Here is a 15,852-nt window from a genome sequence, read left to right as displayed (position 1 = left end):
GGACATCCTTTCAGGGCCCTAGTGTTGTGCACCAGTGGTCAGTGTCTTGCATGGCTCTGCGCTTTTGGCGTGGAAAGTCGTGTACAGAACTGACATCAGTACGCGAGGGTGGCGTCTAAGTAGCTACCGCAATCTCATCCCGGCGACCACCTCGCCGACGACGGACGCGGAGTCGACTGACGCCACCTTCCGATGCGCAGGGGTACTGCTGACGAAAAACTTTCCGGATCCAGTCTGACGCCTGATGGTAATTCTAAGGTAAGGAATCTATAACTAGCCTATGTTTCTTACAGATATACCGTTACCGAAGGTAAGTGTAGGAGAGTAGGATCTGCCAGTAACTGGCGGGGGAGGTATGATTCCACCCTTCTAGAGGGACTTATGTGAAACACCGGTACACCAGGTACCAGCTTTCTCGACCTGGGCATCACAAAATGGATGCTGCCAGCCACAGACACGAGTCTGCCCTCCTACTGCTGAACTGAGCTTGAGTTGAGTGGGTACACTATGAGAGTATTTGAAAATCTGCACTGGGGGCACATTTGGTGTCCCTGTGCATAGTCCAGTTCAAACCGGTTGTAGGAGCCATTTGCTCCTGCTCTGGAGTGAAACTGGACAAAGGACATGGGTGTAACCACCCCTCTGTCCTGACCCTCCCATAGGTGGGTCCCCAGAGTTTGTCCCACCCCTTCCTTGGGTATAAAGTAGGAACCCTGACTACAGGACGTTAGATTTTACCTGGACTAAACTCTGCTACAGAAACCAAGTACTTCCACGGTCTACGCTGGATGACAGAAGAATCTCCCTTGGAGTAAAGGAGTTACTCCCCTGCAGCAGCAGGCACCTTAGCGCATCTGACCGGTTTGCATCTCCCAAGCTCCTGAGGACTCCGAAGATTTCTGCAACACAGGGGGTGGATTCCCGAGCGTCTCTGAGGTCAATCTGCTCTCTCAGCAATCCTGAGACCAATATCCCTTGTGGGGACCGTGCAACCTGAACCCCTGTGCAACGTGTACTTTTACAGCAGTATATGCTTTTTGGAGATCCCTGAGGCTGTGCGTTGGGCTACGTGTAGTCCTGACCCTGAGCAGTTTTTCCACCTAAGAATTCTTTGCAATCCCTGGCCCGTTGGCCTGTGGGTCCCTGTGAAGGTAACTTTGACTTTCCTTGGCTTTCTTGGTTGCTCCAAATGTGCCCTGACTCTCCATTGCTTGGTGAGTCGCCAGTACCTTGCTGGTCCTCACCGTAACCTGTTTCCTCTGCCCGCGCGGGTTGCCGTTGCCAAGGCTTGTTCGTGTTCGATCCGTACACTGACCCTCCAGCACTCGACATCCTTCGTGGGACAGCTCACCTCCAGACTTTGATTGTCGTCTACATCTCCTGGTCCTCGTGGCTGCAGAGTCAAGCATCTTATCTTCTCACCTGAAGCACCCAATATCGGTGGGCATTCGTCTACTGAGCCCATGGTCACCCTGAAGTGAACCAGACTCTGTCCCCTCTGCTTTCAGGTTCTTCTCACCTTGGGTTCCAGGCTTGGATTCCACCGTGCACTTTTCATCTTTCCGGCAGCAGCACTTCTTCGCATCACGCCATTGAAAACAACGAGGGTTTCTGACACCACTTGACCCCTATGCACCCGGCTCCTCTGGGATAGGTAACACGGGTACCTTGGTACTCACAACGGTGCTGGCCTTCGAACCTTCTATGTTCCAAAGGGTTTGCTTGAAGTCCTCTCCAAAGTGTCCTTAAAATGTAATTTTCCAACCGCGACTTACCCATAGGGTTGTACGGAGCTCGCGTCTGTGTTCTCACACTGCACCCGTCCTCCGTGGGTCCCCTGAGTCACTACTTTGGGTGGTTCCTTGGGGTCCCAGCGATTCTACGTGCTCTAGGCCCTGTGTTTAGTGAAGTCTTGATTGTTATACCACTTTTTTAGTCTATGGTTCGGTCTCACCCTGGAGCCCGATGTGTTTTGTGCTATTTACTATCGTTCTATTGATTTAATATCATGTGCTTTGTGCTCTAATCTCATAAAGAGGTTAGTAGAGAGTGTTTAGTAATAAATACATATATTTTATATATCTCTTGTATGGTTCTCCTTTCATTTGGTCATTCAGGAGGATCCACATAAGCGGCACACAGAGCCCGCTTTTTCTCTTAACCAGGGTGGAAGGTGTTGTATACAGGGTAACAGCCCCAGTCTGTACTTCATGAAAGCAATTTTTGTTTTTTTGTCGTATCCCAGATTGAAATAGGCTTGAGTGGCCGACTCTGTATATGTCTTCAGTGTCATCCAACCCTGGGCCCTTTTTGTCAATGAGGCCTTGTTCTCCAACAAAGAAAGATGTTTCATTATCTTCCACACTAGTTTTTTTAAGGTAGTAGTGGTTGTTGATGTTTCCCAAAGCTGACATTGGCCCATCCTGTTTAAGCTGCTGTAAAGATATTCTGCAGCAGATGTTTTAGTGTGTTGTTATATTTCCTTCCATAGCTGTTCATTTAGTGTGCCATGCGGAGCTCTTCGCACTTTGTCCCACGCAATGATGAAGGCCCCTTGTCTTGCAACTGTTTGTTTTTGGACACCATATTTAAGCCTAATGTGCACCGGCGAGGTATGTTTGGGCAGTCCAAAGATGACCCTGTATGCTGTTGTTATTGCGGTGTCAAGTATTTTAGCTTCTCTGCCTTTCTGAGCCTCGCTGCCATAGGTGATTGTTGGCAGCAGTTTCGCCCGAACTACCTCAATCAAATTAGTGGACAGCATATACCAGGCCAACTTCTCACATTGGTTTGCAGCGGGTGGGATTCAAGCTTGCTATTGTTTTACCAGATAAATCTCATTGAGTGATTAACTGAAAACCAATAAAGGTATTAGGTACATATAAATCAAGATTAGAATACGGTAAGTTCTACTGAACTTGGAGTTGGGCAGTCAAGGGTCTAGCACATCCTTTCTCCAACTCAAAAGAGTTTAGTTCCCACTAGGTTAGATAGGTGCCTATACCACATAACACTAGTATGTCTTCTAGGCCGGAAGCCAGTGGGCCTCTGACAACTAGATATGATAGTGTCTCATTCCAAGAATTGAGAAATATGTGCAAATCTAGGAAACTGAAGACAGGGAGGGGTGCTAGCACTCAACGCCTCATAGAGATATTACCTCTGGATGACCTCAGAAAGACTCCAGGGTCTGATGAGGCAGGAAAGTTGGGTGGGACAGGAGATGAAGACGGAAGTGAACACTTCTTTGATCTGGACTCAAACCCTGGCCAGGAGGATCAAGATGATTCTAACCTGGAAAATCCAATTCTTCCTTCAGGTGCGGGAGAAGGCCCCAGTGGCCCTCCCTTTACACCACCAGGGAGAGTACAAAGTTTACCTAGAAGATCAAGATCTCCTTCTGAGGAATCTAATCATTCAGGTACTTCTGTAGAGACCTCTACTTCTCATAAAAGAGACTCCTCTTATGAAAAGAAGTGCCAATTACTTGAGTATGAGAGGACCAAACTCAGGATCAGGAGGAAACAATTGGCCTTAGACAGGGACTCCCTAGAGCTACAGAGAGCTTACAGAAGGTTGGGGCTAGAACCTCATGGTGGCAGCAACAATGTCCCTAGAGGTAGAGAATATACTCATGATCATAGGAACCTGAACAGGATAGTCCCTCCCTATCAGAGTGGGGATGACATCCACAAATGGATAACTGCACTAGAGAGGGCCTGTAAAGTACAAAGGGTTCTCAAGAGCAGTGGGCAGCTATCTTGTGCCTCTCCTTTGCTGACAAAGGTAGAGATAAGGTGCTCACTGTAAGAGAAGAGGATGCTGATAATTACACATTCCTGAAGAGTGCTCTCATTGATGGGTTTGGCTTAACCACTGAACAATACAGGATTAAGTTCAGAGATACCCAGAAGGCACCCACTCAGGACTGGGTTGACTTTGTAGATTGTGCTACTAAGGCTCTGTAAGGCTGGTTACCTGGCAGTAAAGTGTGTAATTTTAAAGGATTGTACAATTTAATTATGAGGGAGCAGATCCTTAATAATTGTCAAAATCAGTTATTGCATCAGTACCTGGGGGGCTCTGATCTGACCTCTCCCCAAGAATTGGGAAAGAAGGTAGACAAATGGGTCAGAACCAGGGTGAGGCAGAAAACCCAGAACCAAGGTGGTGATGCTAAGAAGCAAGATTCTAAAACCTCAGATAAGGGTGGGGAAAAAGGTTAAGACCAGAAGTCTTCTCAAGGGCCCCAAAAGTCTTCATCTGGGGGGGAGTCACAATCAAACAAGGGTAAACGCAAAAAGAAACCTTGGTGTCATATCTGTAAACTTAAGACCCATTGGACAAATGATTGTTCAAAATCCAAGGAATCTACTCCAGCCACCACGGCCCCTAAGGCAACTGTTCCCCCTAGTTCAGCTCAGAGTGGTGGTACACAGAATAAGGGTGTAGTAGGGTTAACCCTGGGATCTGAGATGGACTCTGGCCTAGTCAAAGTTCCAACTCAGGCTGTGTTAGTCTGTGATGGAGGCATGAATATTGCCTCCTTATTTGTCAGTAATCTGGGCAAATACAGACAGCAGCCTTTGATCAATGGTAAAGAGGCCATGGCATTCAGGGACACAGGTGCCAGTGACACTATGGTGACAAAAGATCTTGTGGCCCCTGAACAAATCATACTTAGTGAGATGTACCAAGTGACCAATGCAAGCAATGTCAGGACAGACCATTCCTTGGCAGTTGTGAATTTCACCTGGGGAGGGGTAACTGGTCCTAAGAAGGTTGTGGTAAGTGCAGACCTCCCTGTTGAATGCTTATTTGGCAATGATTTGGAAACTTTGGCCTGGGCATCCCTGCAGATGTGTTTGCCATGACTAGGTCACAGGCAAAAATGTCTTCCACCGAACAGGCCCTGGATCCTGGAATAATGGACCAGGTGCCTTCCAAGAGAAGGAGCAGTAGGGGTAAGGCAGTGTCTTCCCCCCTGCCTCAGAGTACAGATCAGTCTCTTGAGGGAGATGATCTTAGTCCTGAAGAAGGAACTGTCTCAGAGGAACTTGAACCTCATCAGGATGAGTTATTGGGGACAGGGGGCCCTTCCAGGGCAGATCTGAGCGCCAGGTGCAGCTGAGCTGCCTCTCTCTTGAACCCCTCAGACAGCAAGCTGTTGCTGAGGCTGCTGGGAGTGCCAGTGGGTCCCAGAGAATCTACTGGGATGATGGACTCTTATACTCAGAGGGTAGAGACCCCAAACCTTGTGCTACCAGGAGGTTGGTTATACCTCTGAAGTTTAGGGGCTTCCTATTGACACTGGCACATGATATCCTATTAGCAGGACACTTAGGCCAAAGCAAGACTTGGGACAGACTTGTTCCTCACTTTCATTGGCCTCACATGTCAGAAGACACAAAGGAGTTTTGTCGCTCCTGTATCACTTGGCAAGCCAGTGATAAGGCAGGTGGTACTACAAAGGCCCCCCTGATCCCAGTACCTATGATGGGGGTTCCCTTTGAGAGGGTAGGGATTGACATTGTTAGCCCCATGGATCCTCAAACTGCATCTGGGCACAGATTCATACTAGTGGTGGTGGACCATGCCACTAGGTACCCAGAAGCAATTCCACTTAGGACTACCACAGCTCCTGTTGTGGCTAGAACCCTCCTGGGAATCTTTTCCAGTGTGGGTTTTCCTAAGGAGGTAGTATCAGACAGAGATGCAAACTTTATGTCTGGTTACTTGACTGCTATGTGGAAGGAGTGTGGAGTAAATTACAAATTTACCATCCCTTATCACCCACAATGCAATGGGTTAGTTGAGAGATTCAACAAAACCTTCAAGGGCATGATTAAAGGTCTTCCTGAAAAGCTCAGGCATAGATGGGACATACTTTTGCCCTGCCTTCTCTTTGCCTACAGGGAGGTTCCTCAGAAGGGGATTGGTTACAGCCCTTTTGAACTTCTATTTGGACATCCAGTTAGGGGTCAGTGAAGGAGGGATGGGAGTTACCTCTCAATCCCCCTAAACAGGATATTATGGACTATGTACTTGGTGTCCGCTCCCGATGGCTGAGTACATGAAGAAGGCATCCAAAAACCTTGAGGCTAGCCAGGAATTGCAAATGGTCTGGCATGACCAAAAGGCTGTGTTGACTGTTTATCAGCCAGGACAGAAAGTATGGGTGTTGGAGCCTGTGGCCCCAGCAGCCCTCCAAGACAAGTGGAGTGGCCCTCATACAATCATTGAGCAATGGGACGAGGTTACCTACCTGGTGGACCATGGAACTCCCAGGAGCCCCATAGGGTATTCCCTGTGAACAGGCTCAAACCATATGTTGACAGGGCAGACATGGGCTTGCTCATGGCTACTGATGAGGGACAGGAGGAAGAGAGTGATCCACTCCCTGACCTGCTCTCACAGAACCCTGATGATGGGTCAGTTGATGGTGTAGCCTTGACAGGCAGCCTCACTGACCAGCAGCAAACTGATTGCAGGAAAGTCCTGAATCAGTTCAGACATCTGTTCTCACTGACTCCAAGTCAGACTACCTGGTGCAGTCATGAAGTGGACGTAGGTGACAGTCTGCCTGTTAAAAATAAGATATACAGGCAAACTGACCATGTCAGTGACTGCATCAGGACTGAAGTCCAGAAAATGTTGGACCTGGGAGTAATTGAGCCCTCAGATAGCCCATGGGCTAGTCCAGTAGTATTGGTACCAAAACCTCACACCCAGAATGGTAAGAGAGAGATTAGGTTCTCTGTTGACTACAGGGGTCTCAATGCAGTCACTAGGATTGATGCCCATCCAATACCCAGGGCAGATTAACTTATAGATACTTTGGCCTCAGCCAAGTTTCTGAGTACATTTGACCTGACAGCTGGCTACTGGCAAATCAGATTAGCTGAGGATGCAAAGCCAAAAACAGCATTCTCAACCCCTAGTGGGCACTACCAATTTGTGGTGATGCCCTTTGGCTTAAAGAATGCCCCTGCCACTTTTCAAAGGTTGGTGAACAAAGTCCTTACAGGCCTGGAAGCCTATAGTGCAGCTTATCTAGATGATATTGCTCTCTTTAGCTCCACCTGGGAGGATCACCTGGTCAAACTGAGAAATGTTTTGGAGGCCTTGCAGAAAGCAGGCCTCACTATCAAGGCCACCAAGTGCCAGATAGGGCAGAGTCAGGTTGTATACCTAGGCCACCTTGTGGGTGAGGGTCAGGTTCAACCATTGCAGAGCAAAATCCAGCCCATCATGGACTGGGTTGCTCCAACCAACCAGACTCAGGTCAGAGCTTTCTTGGGCCTGACTGGGTACTAGAGGAGTTTGTCAAAGGTTATGGATCCACAGTGACACTTTGAATGACTTAACTTCCAAAAGAATGCCTAAGAAAGTTCAGTGGACAGTTAGCTGTCAAAAGGAATTTGATGACCTGAAGCAGGCCATGTGCACTGCTCCCAATCTGCAAAGTCCTGACTATTCCAAATAATAAAGGGGCCGATTCTGATCCTGGATTTTTATTCTCCATACAAATCGGATCCGTATTTTTTTCCATACAAATCGTACAAGTCCCTTACAACCCGTGTAGTACGATTCGTACGTGAAAAATACATACAAATCGGCCCGATCCTTACAAATCGGATCGGGAAAAGCTGTACGACACGGACTTGTAAAAAAGACCATACAAATTGTAAAAAGGCTGTCCAAACCGTCAAGTACGATTCATACCGGGTTGTCAGCATACGATTTGTATGGAAAATGGCCTGTATACGGGGAACGACTCGTACTGTTTTTGGGGCATACAGGGGCCGATTCCGATCCTGGAAAAACGCTTTACAAATCGTGGTATGGAGCGTTTTCCCCATACAACTCGTACTTGTAAGGATTCCCCTACAACCTAGGAAGTACGATCCGTACAAATAGACGCTCTCCATACAAATTGTAAAAAAGACCATACAACTCGTTTTTACAAGCGATTCCGATTCGGATTGCCCTGTACGCGACGTTCACATGTATTCCCGGCAGCAGTTTACAACCCGTCAAGTACGATTCGTACAAACAGCACTCCGTACGGCTCTTTTTTTACAGGAGCCAAAAAGTGCCGGAAAAACATTGTATGCCCCGAAAACAGTACGAGACGGACCCTACATGTACGCACCGTACAAGCACCGTAACCCACAATCGCTTGTTTACACACCATACCCCAAACTTGCGTATGTACGGTGCGTACATGCGCGATGTTGGGGTACGCACCATACACACGCCTCGCATGTGGGGGGACCCCTGTATGCCTCATACCCCTATACGACCCGTACCCCGGTACGAGTCGTACCCCCAGAACGAGTCATACCAGGGTACGAGGCGTAAAGGGGTTCGCTTCGTTGCCCGGTACGAGTCGTTCCCCGTATACAGGCCATTTTCCATACAAATCGTATGCTGACAACCCGGTACGAATCGTACTTGACGGTTTGGACAGCCTTTTTACAATTTGTATGGTCTTTTTTACAAGTCCGTGTCGTACAGCTTTTCCCGATCCGATTTGTAAGGATCGGGCCGATTTGTATGTATTTTTCACGTACGAATCGTACTACACGGGTTGTAAGGGACTTGTACGATTTGTATGGAAAAAAATACGGATCCGATTTGCATGGAAAATAAAAATCCAGGATCAGAATCGGCCCCAAAATGTATTACCGGCACTTTTTGGCTCCTGTAACAAAAGAGCCGTACGGAGTGCCGTTTGTACGAATCGTACTTGACGGGTTGTAAACTGCTGCCGGGAATACATGTGAACGTCGCGTACAGGGCAATCCGAATCAGAATTGCTTGTAAAAACGAGTTGTATGGTCTTTTTTACAATTTGTATGGAGAGCGTCTATTTGTACGGATCGTACTTCCTAGGTTGTAGGGGAATCCTTACAAGTACGAGTTGTATGGGGAAAACGCTCCATACCACGATTTGTAAAGCGTTTTTCCGGGATCAGAATCGGCCCCTAATTGTTCAAACTGATGCATCTGAGTTGGGGGTAGGGGCTGTGTTATCACAACTGAATGAAGAGGGTCAGGATCAGCCAGTACCTTTTATTAGCAGAAGGCTGACCCCCAGAGAGAAAAGATGGTCAGCTATTGTCCTACGTGCTCTAGGCCCTGTGTCTAGTGAAGGCGTTGTTGTTATACCACTTTCTTAGTATATGGTTCGGTCTCCCCCTGGAGCCCGCTGTGTATTGTGCTATTTACTATTGTTCTATTGATTTAATATTGTGTGCTTTGTGCTCTGATCTTATAAAGAGAGTTAGTAGAGAGTGTTTAGTAATAAATACATATATTTTATCTATCTCTTGTGTGGTTCTCCTTTCATTTGGCCATTCAGGAGGTTCTGAGCTTGTAAAACAAGCTGCTTTACATTCCTTCGAGACTTTTTTTTTTTTTAGCAGAGTTTTATATAGCGCAAACTTGACCTGAATCCAATCAGGTATCAGAGCGCTTTACATAGCACCAGTTACGTTACATGAGGACACACATTCATTTTATTTTTTTGTTAGGCACGGGGAGATTAAATGATTTGCCCAGAATCACAGGAGGTTTAGCGTCGTTACCGAGACTCGAACCCAGTTCCCCCAGGTCCAAGGTCGAGCGCTCTAACTGTTAGGCCAACTCCTGAAGGCTGCTCTCCACAGCTACCACTAGGATAGCTTTCTATAAAGGTTGTCTTAAACCTAATCATCAATAAGGGTTGTTTGGACTGGTGCAAGGTGCCCACTTTAATTAGTGGACAGCATATACCAGGCCAACTTCTCACAGTAAGTAACTTGGTCATCACATCCAGTCCTTCAGTTGCCTCTGAATAACCATCAGCCACACTTTAATAATCTCCTCTGACTTATGCTCCTTGCCACTCCGTATTTTGTAAACAATGTAAACAAGGCTCATCTACTTTTCTTCCCACCCATTGTCTCCTGTCCTTTTCTTCACATCTTCACTTCCACAACCTTCAAGACAACTTTGTATGCTGTCCAACCATCACCTGTCTATACCAAACTTAACTTACCTTACCTAAATTCTATCTACTGCCCTCTACAGATTAATGATACACATGCCTCCCCATTCATCCTTACTGGGTCAAATTGCTACTCTACATTCTTGAATAAGTACATGATCCTACTATTGCAACTTACTCATAACCTCTGTTGCCACACTGGTCACAGCAACTACAGGAGCAGGCACCTGAGCAATTATCATACTAATCTTCATAACAAACAACCACACTGTGGTCCACTACGACTGCAGACTGCATGAACCTCCTCCACAACATCATCTCTCCCAAATCGTCATTATTATTTCAGCTTCCATAATTTCAGGAGCAGTTTCCATAGCAAAAACTCAACTAAAGCAGCAGGTTGACCAGTGGATATCTAAGGGCCTTATCTAACTATGTCCCCAACAACAACGTCTTACTCTTCTTCATCAACAATATAAGCTCTGCAAAGCGAATCATCGAAATTATTATAAGAGCTATCTACCGACCACTGATGACGTAAGGCACTAAATCCTTGCACCTCACCTGTACAATATTCTTATAATCCTATTTCTGATACCATACTGGCTAGAGGAAAAATCTTGGAGGAATCACAGGACTATTATCAATGCTCTCAGAACTACAGACAAGGCCAACATTACACCGTCACCCTTTACTGCTCCCTGTACATGAGAAATTAACGCCATTAGGTAAAGAACCAGGGACTATGCCTCACCAGCCTGCAAAACAGTCACCTTCCTTGTTTATTAATTAACTGCAGGCTGCTAATCCAAAAACAAAATACAAACTTGTGAACGCCTAGCTGATCTGAACATGAACTTCTTTCAAATACACAACTTCCAGACTAAAAATGAATTGAGCAAACAGGGAGGCACCAGCTCAAGTCCTCTATAATTTGACCAACAAGGTCTGTTTCACGTGTTGATAACTAGCGATCTAACAATCACATGTCTACATTTTCAAGATGTTGAAAATACCGAGGTGGACAAATTGAGCAGAATGTTCAAAGAAAACCACTAGTAGTCCCATTTCAATGAAGGTTGTACCACATGAGTCATTAACATGCAGGTAATATTTCCTTCCTTTACATCTGAAGCCACAACAACGCATGGGACACTAAAATGTAGGCTGGTATAGGTAGTATATGTATATATGAATATATATATATATATATATTATCTACTGGCGGTCGCCAGTAGATAGTTATAGTTAGGACCGAGTTCCCATAGGAAATCTGAAAATTCTCTTTTGAATAACTTTGGCGCCAGTTGACGAATCCTCACGAAAGTTTCAAAACTAATGGGGCGCTCCGCTCAGCTCCTACCCTGAAAGTCTCGGGGTGATTCGTCAAGCGGGGGCTGAGAAAAAAGGGGGGTCCCAAAACGAGTTTTCCCCATGCATTTTCCCATAGGACCTTTAGTCGAAGGTACAGCCCGAACGGCTGAACAGAATTACTTGAAATTTGGCAAAGAGGTAGTCCTCAGGTCAGGGATGTGCCTTTTGCATATATGGTGTCAATCTGTTCAGTAGTTCCTGAGAAAATTGCAGTTAAAAGTACATAAATATCTATATGCGCGCACGCGCGCACCGTGCCGTGCGCGAGCGTAATTCTGATTGGTGGTTAGATGTCAGTCAACATTCGAATCGGTCGAAATCAGGAAGTGTCGGACGCCATTTTGTGTGTGGCAGTGAAAAAGAAAGGTGGAGAACGTGAAAAGGGGGCAGGGTAGAGAGTTCCTGACCCCCTAGCCTTTGTCAGGGGGTCCCTGAAGGACCCCGAAGGGTGAAAAAAACATTTTATTTTTTTTCAAAAAATCGCGGGGTGCGCGCACCGTGCGCGCACGGTGAAAAACCCTTAGGAAAAAAAACAAAACATTTTAAACGAGCCATTCCATATTACAGGATACAGTCAATCTATAACTATGTAGTTTATTGTAAAATAAATATATAAAAAATATAATAATACATACATAAATTAGCATTTAAAAAACCTTACAAATTCACTAAAAAAACCATAGGTTTCACACACGTTATAGTTAGAAATTAGCATTTAAAAAACTTTGCAAATTCACTTAAAAAACCATAGGTTTCACACACGTTATAGTTAGGAATTAGCATTTAAAAAACCTTGCAAATTCACTGAAAAAACCATAGGTTTCACACATGTTATAGTTAGCTGGACATTTCATTCGTAAAAAACCATTGAAATTCCCCCGTTATAGTTAGTTCAGCTAAATATAACTCTCGCGACCGCAATCCACTGGTGATGACGTCACATTTTACATCACTGTATTCACTAAGATACTGTTAATAAGTCAGTTATACAATTAATTTGACAAAAAAAACATCAATTTAGACACTTATTTACCCATTTATTCTTCCATTAACCTTTAGATATACATATATAAAAAATATTTATTTTTCAGAAAGACACATATTCACTGGATGATGTCATCAGTGATGTAATCAGTGATGTCATTTGAGATGTCATCAGTGATGTCATGAGTGATGTCACTGACCATGTCATGAGTGATGTAATATGTGATGTCATCAGCAGTGGATTGCGGTCGCACGAGTTATATTTAGCTGAACTAACTATAACGGGGGAATTTCAATGGTTTTTTACGAGTGAAATGTCCAGCTAACTATAACATGTGTGAAACCTAGGTTTTTTTCAGTGAATATATATATATATATATATATTTTTTTTTTTTATATATATATTCATCCAAAAAGCTCCGAGCTTTAAAGCAGCACTCCACAAAGGTGGGTTTTGACAAAACCTTTTAATTTTGAAAGCGGCGTGGATGACCCAATCAATCCTTCTCCCTGACGCGTTTCAATGCTTCAAGCGCCTTAATCATAGGGTGGCAGTTGGTAAAACCCACCTTTGTGGAGTGCTGCTTTAAAGCTCGGAGCTTTTTGGATGAATATATATATATATATATATATATTCCAACACACAACTTTACCAGGCGGCCGAATGCTTCAGCGGGTGCTTCCGTCACGGTAGGTGACTCCGTCTTGTTCCACAACAACTTCCAAACACACGGAGCACATATATACACATAACCTTCTGGTGATAGCCGGTAGTTAGTTATAGTTAGGACGACCAACGTTTCTATAGGTGAGAGCGTTTTTTTGTTTTGCCAATAACTTTGGTGCTGTTTGACAAATTTTCACAAATTTTTCAAAAACTTCCCCTTTTGGTTCAGCTGCTGTGTGGATAGCTTCGGGTTGATCCGTCGAGTGGAAGCTGAGAAAAAGGAGCGCGGGGGCCAAAGCACATTTTCCCCATAATATGTCTATGTGGATTTTTCTTCTTTTGAACATGATTACAGCCTGAACCGCTGAACAGAATTATAACAAATTTGGCCGAAAGCTAGATGTTGGTCCAGAAAGCGTGCTTTTTGTGATTTGTTGTAAATCCGTTAAGTAGTTTCAGAGGTTTTTAAGTTAAAAAAAATACAGAAATCTGGGAACACAGAATCCTACTGAAACCCTACTGAAATTTGATTGGCTGCCAACACTTCCAACTAGGAAGTGTTGGTAGCCATCTTGTGACTTGGTTGAACCAAGTCACAGAAAAAAACGTAACAAATGAAAAGGTGTTGGGTAGAAACACCCTGACCCCCAAGGCCTCATGGGGGTTCCCCACAGGGACCCTGCAGGGCCAAAAAGCATTAAAAGAAACAAATTGGCAGGAGACACGCTGGATCCATGTATTCGTTAATTATCGGTCCCCTAGGTGGGCCAGGTCCCAGGGGCATTATGCAAAAATAGGAGGGAGGGTGCACAGGCTCCCCCTCCTGGGGATTATTAGGCCCCGGGGACCACCACCTCACAGGGGCTTATTTATTTTTAAATGGGGGGCCTCATGGCCCCCGCAGCCCTGGGGTCCACCCCCGGGCTTTATACTAAAACAATGCAGGGACTGCATGGACACCCCCGTGGCCCCAAAGCTGCCACCGCCCCAGGGCTTTAATTTAAAAAATGCTGGGGGCCCCCTCCGCAGCCTATATTTGCCTAGTTCTATAAGTAACTTCACTTCATTCAACAATTATTTCAACAGCCACCACCCCGGGCATTTGTTTACATTGAGGAGACCACCACCTCCCCGGGGCAAAATCTAAAAAGGAGGGGGGCCATGTGGCCCATCTTCTGGAGCCATACATGACCATGGGAACCGCCACATTCCAGGGCCAGCTTCTGCTACCTCCTGAAGTGCCCACCCTCAGGAGGTAGCTATTTGCAATGGCTTGACAGGAGCTTTACTGCTCCCCTAATCCATAGCAAACTCTCCTCTGCTTCTAGTAAGCGAGAGAAGAAAAAAATGCTCTCACTTACTAGAAGTGGGGCTGAATTGCATTTGGACAGAGGGAGCTGTATGTTCAGAAGCGCTGTCTGTCCAAAAGCAATAGCGGCTCCCACAGGATGTGATGAGCCTGCAGTGACCGTGGGGGTCTTGAGGCTCCCCCCACAGTCCATAACATGAGAAACTGGCTCCCCTGGATGGGACCAGGGCACCCAGTATTGTGGCCAGGCCCTGAGGTCCCTGGGACTAAAATGTTCCCACTCCCATGTTTTAAAAGAAATAAAGGGCAGGCTTCAGGGAATGTGGTACCGGGGCCAAAATCGGCCCAGGGAAGGGGGACCACCCACCTAAACCAAAGGTTACAGGGACGCTATAGTTAAGAAATAGATTTTGAAAAACCTTAGAAATTCACTTAAAAAAACAAATGTTACAGGGTCATTATAGTTAGGCTCAGATTTCACTCCTACAAAACCAGTGAAATTCGGCAGTTAGGGTTACCTGATGTGATCATAACTTATGCCCCGCAATTCACTGCTTATGAACTCACATATAACATCACTCATAACATCAGTGAATGTCTTTTTTAAAAATCTTTTTTATTAACAATGCTCATGAGACCATACAGTAGAAAGTAGTGCCTACATACCACATTGGGAGATATCCCAAGAGTTAACAGGAAAATAAACGTTGGAAGACAACAATCAGCAATTCCCAACTCCCCTACCCCTCCATGACTGCCACAGATTCTCTGCACTTCCGCCAGGGTTACATCAGTGAATTTTTAAGTATTTTTTTATTTCATTGGTTGAGGAATGAAGTCCCTTTGGTTTCTGAGGCTCTTTGGGGGACAACAAGCCCTCCTATTACCACCAGTAAGTCCCACACAGCAGAATTGCTAAGAGGTCTTCAGAGGCCACTGCCCCTTTCTCTTCAAAACGCACCTCGTGGCGCACTGCTGGTTTGGGGGATGAAATCCCCTTGGATGCTGAAGGTCCTTGGGGGCCAACGAGCCCTCCTGTAAATCCCACAGAGCACTATTGCAGAGAGGACTTCCAACACCACACCTCCTTTCTCTACTACTCTGCAAACGCACCTTCTGGGGCACTGCTGGTTGGGGAATTAAGTCCTCTTGGCTTTAGAGTGCTCTTGGGGGCCAAAAAACCCCACATGGGAAGCCCACATGTTACCCACAGTAAGTCCCACACAGTGGAATTGCTGAGAGGTCTTTGGAGGATATGCCCCTTTCTCCACCGCTCTGCAAATGCACCAGCTGGTGCACTGCTGGTTTGGGGATGAAGTGTTCTTGGATGCTGAGGGTTCTTGGGAGACCGAAAACCCCCCTGTTACCTCCAGTAAGTCCAACATAGCAGGATCCCTGTGAGCTGGTTGGAGGCCTGTCCCCCTTTCTCTACCACACTGCAAACGTGACTTCTAGTTAAAGAAAAAACACAACAATTCACTTAAAAAGCCAAAGGTTACAGGGACATTATAGTTAGGAAATAAA

The 15,852-nt window shown here is 45.7% G+C and overlaps 1 protein-coding gene across 2 annotated transcripts in view; it reads left to right on the top strand.

Annotated features, from left to right (window-relative positions):
* The window catches only part of ROPN1L (rhophilin associated tail protein 1 like), a 316,078-nt gene that overhangs the window by 234,412 nt on the left and 65,814 nt on the right, over positions 1-15,852 (top strand). The gene's annotated exons all lie outside the window — the stretch shown is intronic.

This window comes from Triturus cristatus, chromosome 5_2 (assembly GCF_964204655.1).
Source record: "Triturus cristatus chromosome 5_2, aTriCri1.1, whole genome shotgun sequence".
Lineage (NCBI taxonomy): Eukaryota > Metazoa > Chordata > Amphibia > Caudata > Salamandridae > Triturus > Triturus cristatus.
The sequence above is the reverse complement of the archived record's forward strand: the minus strand, read 5'-3'. Positions and strand labels throughout refer to the sequence as shown.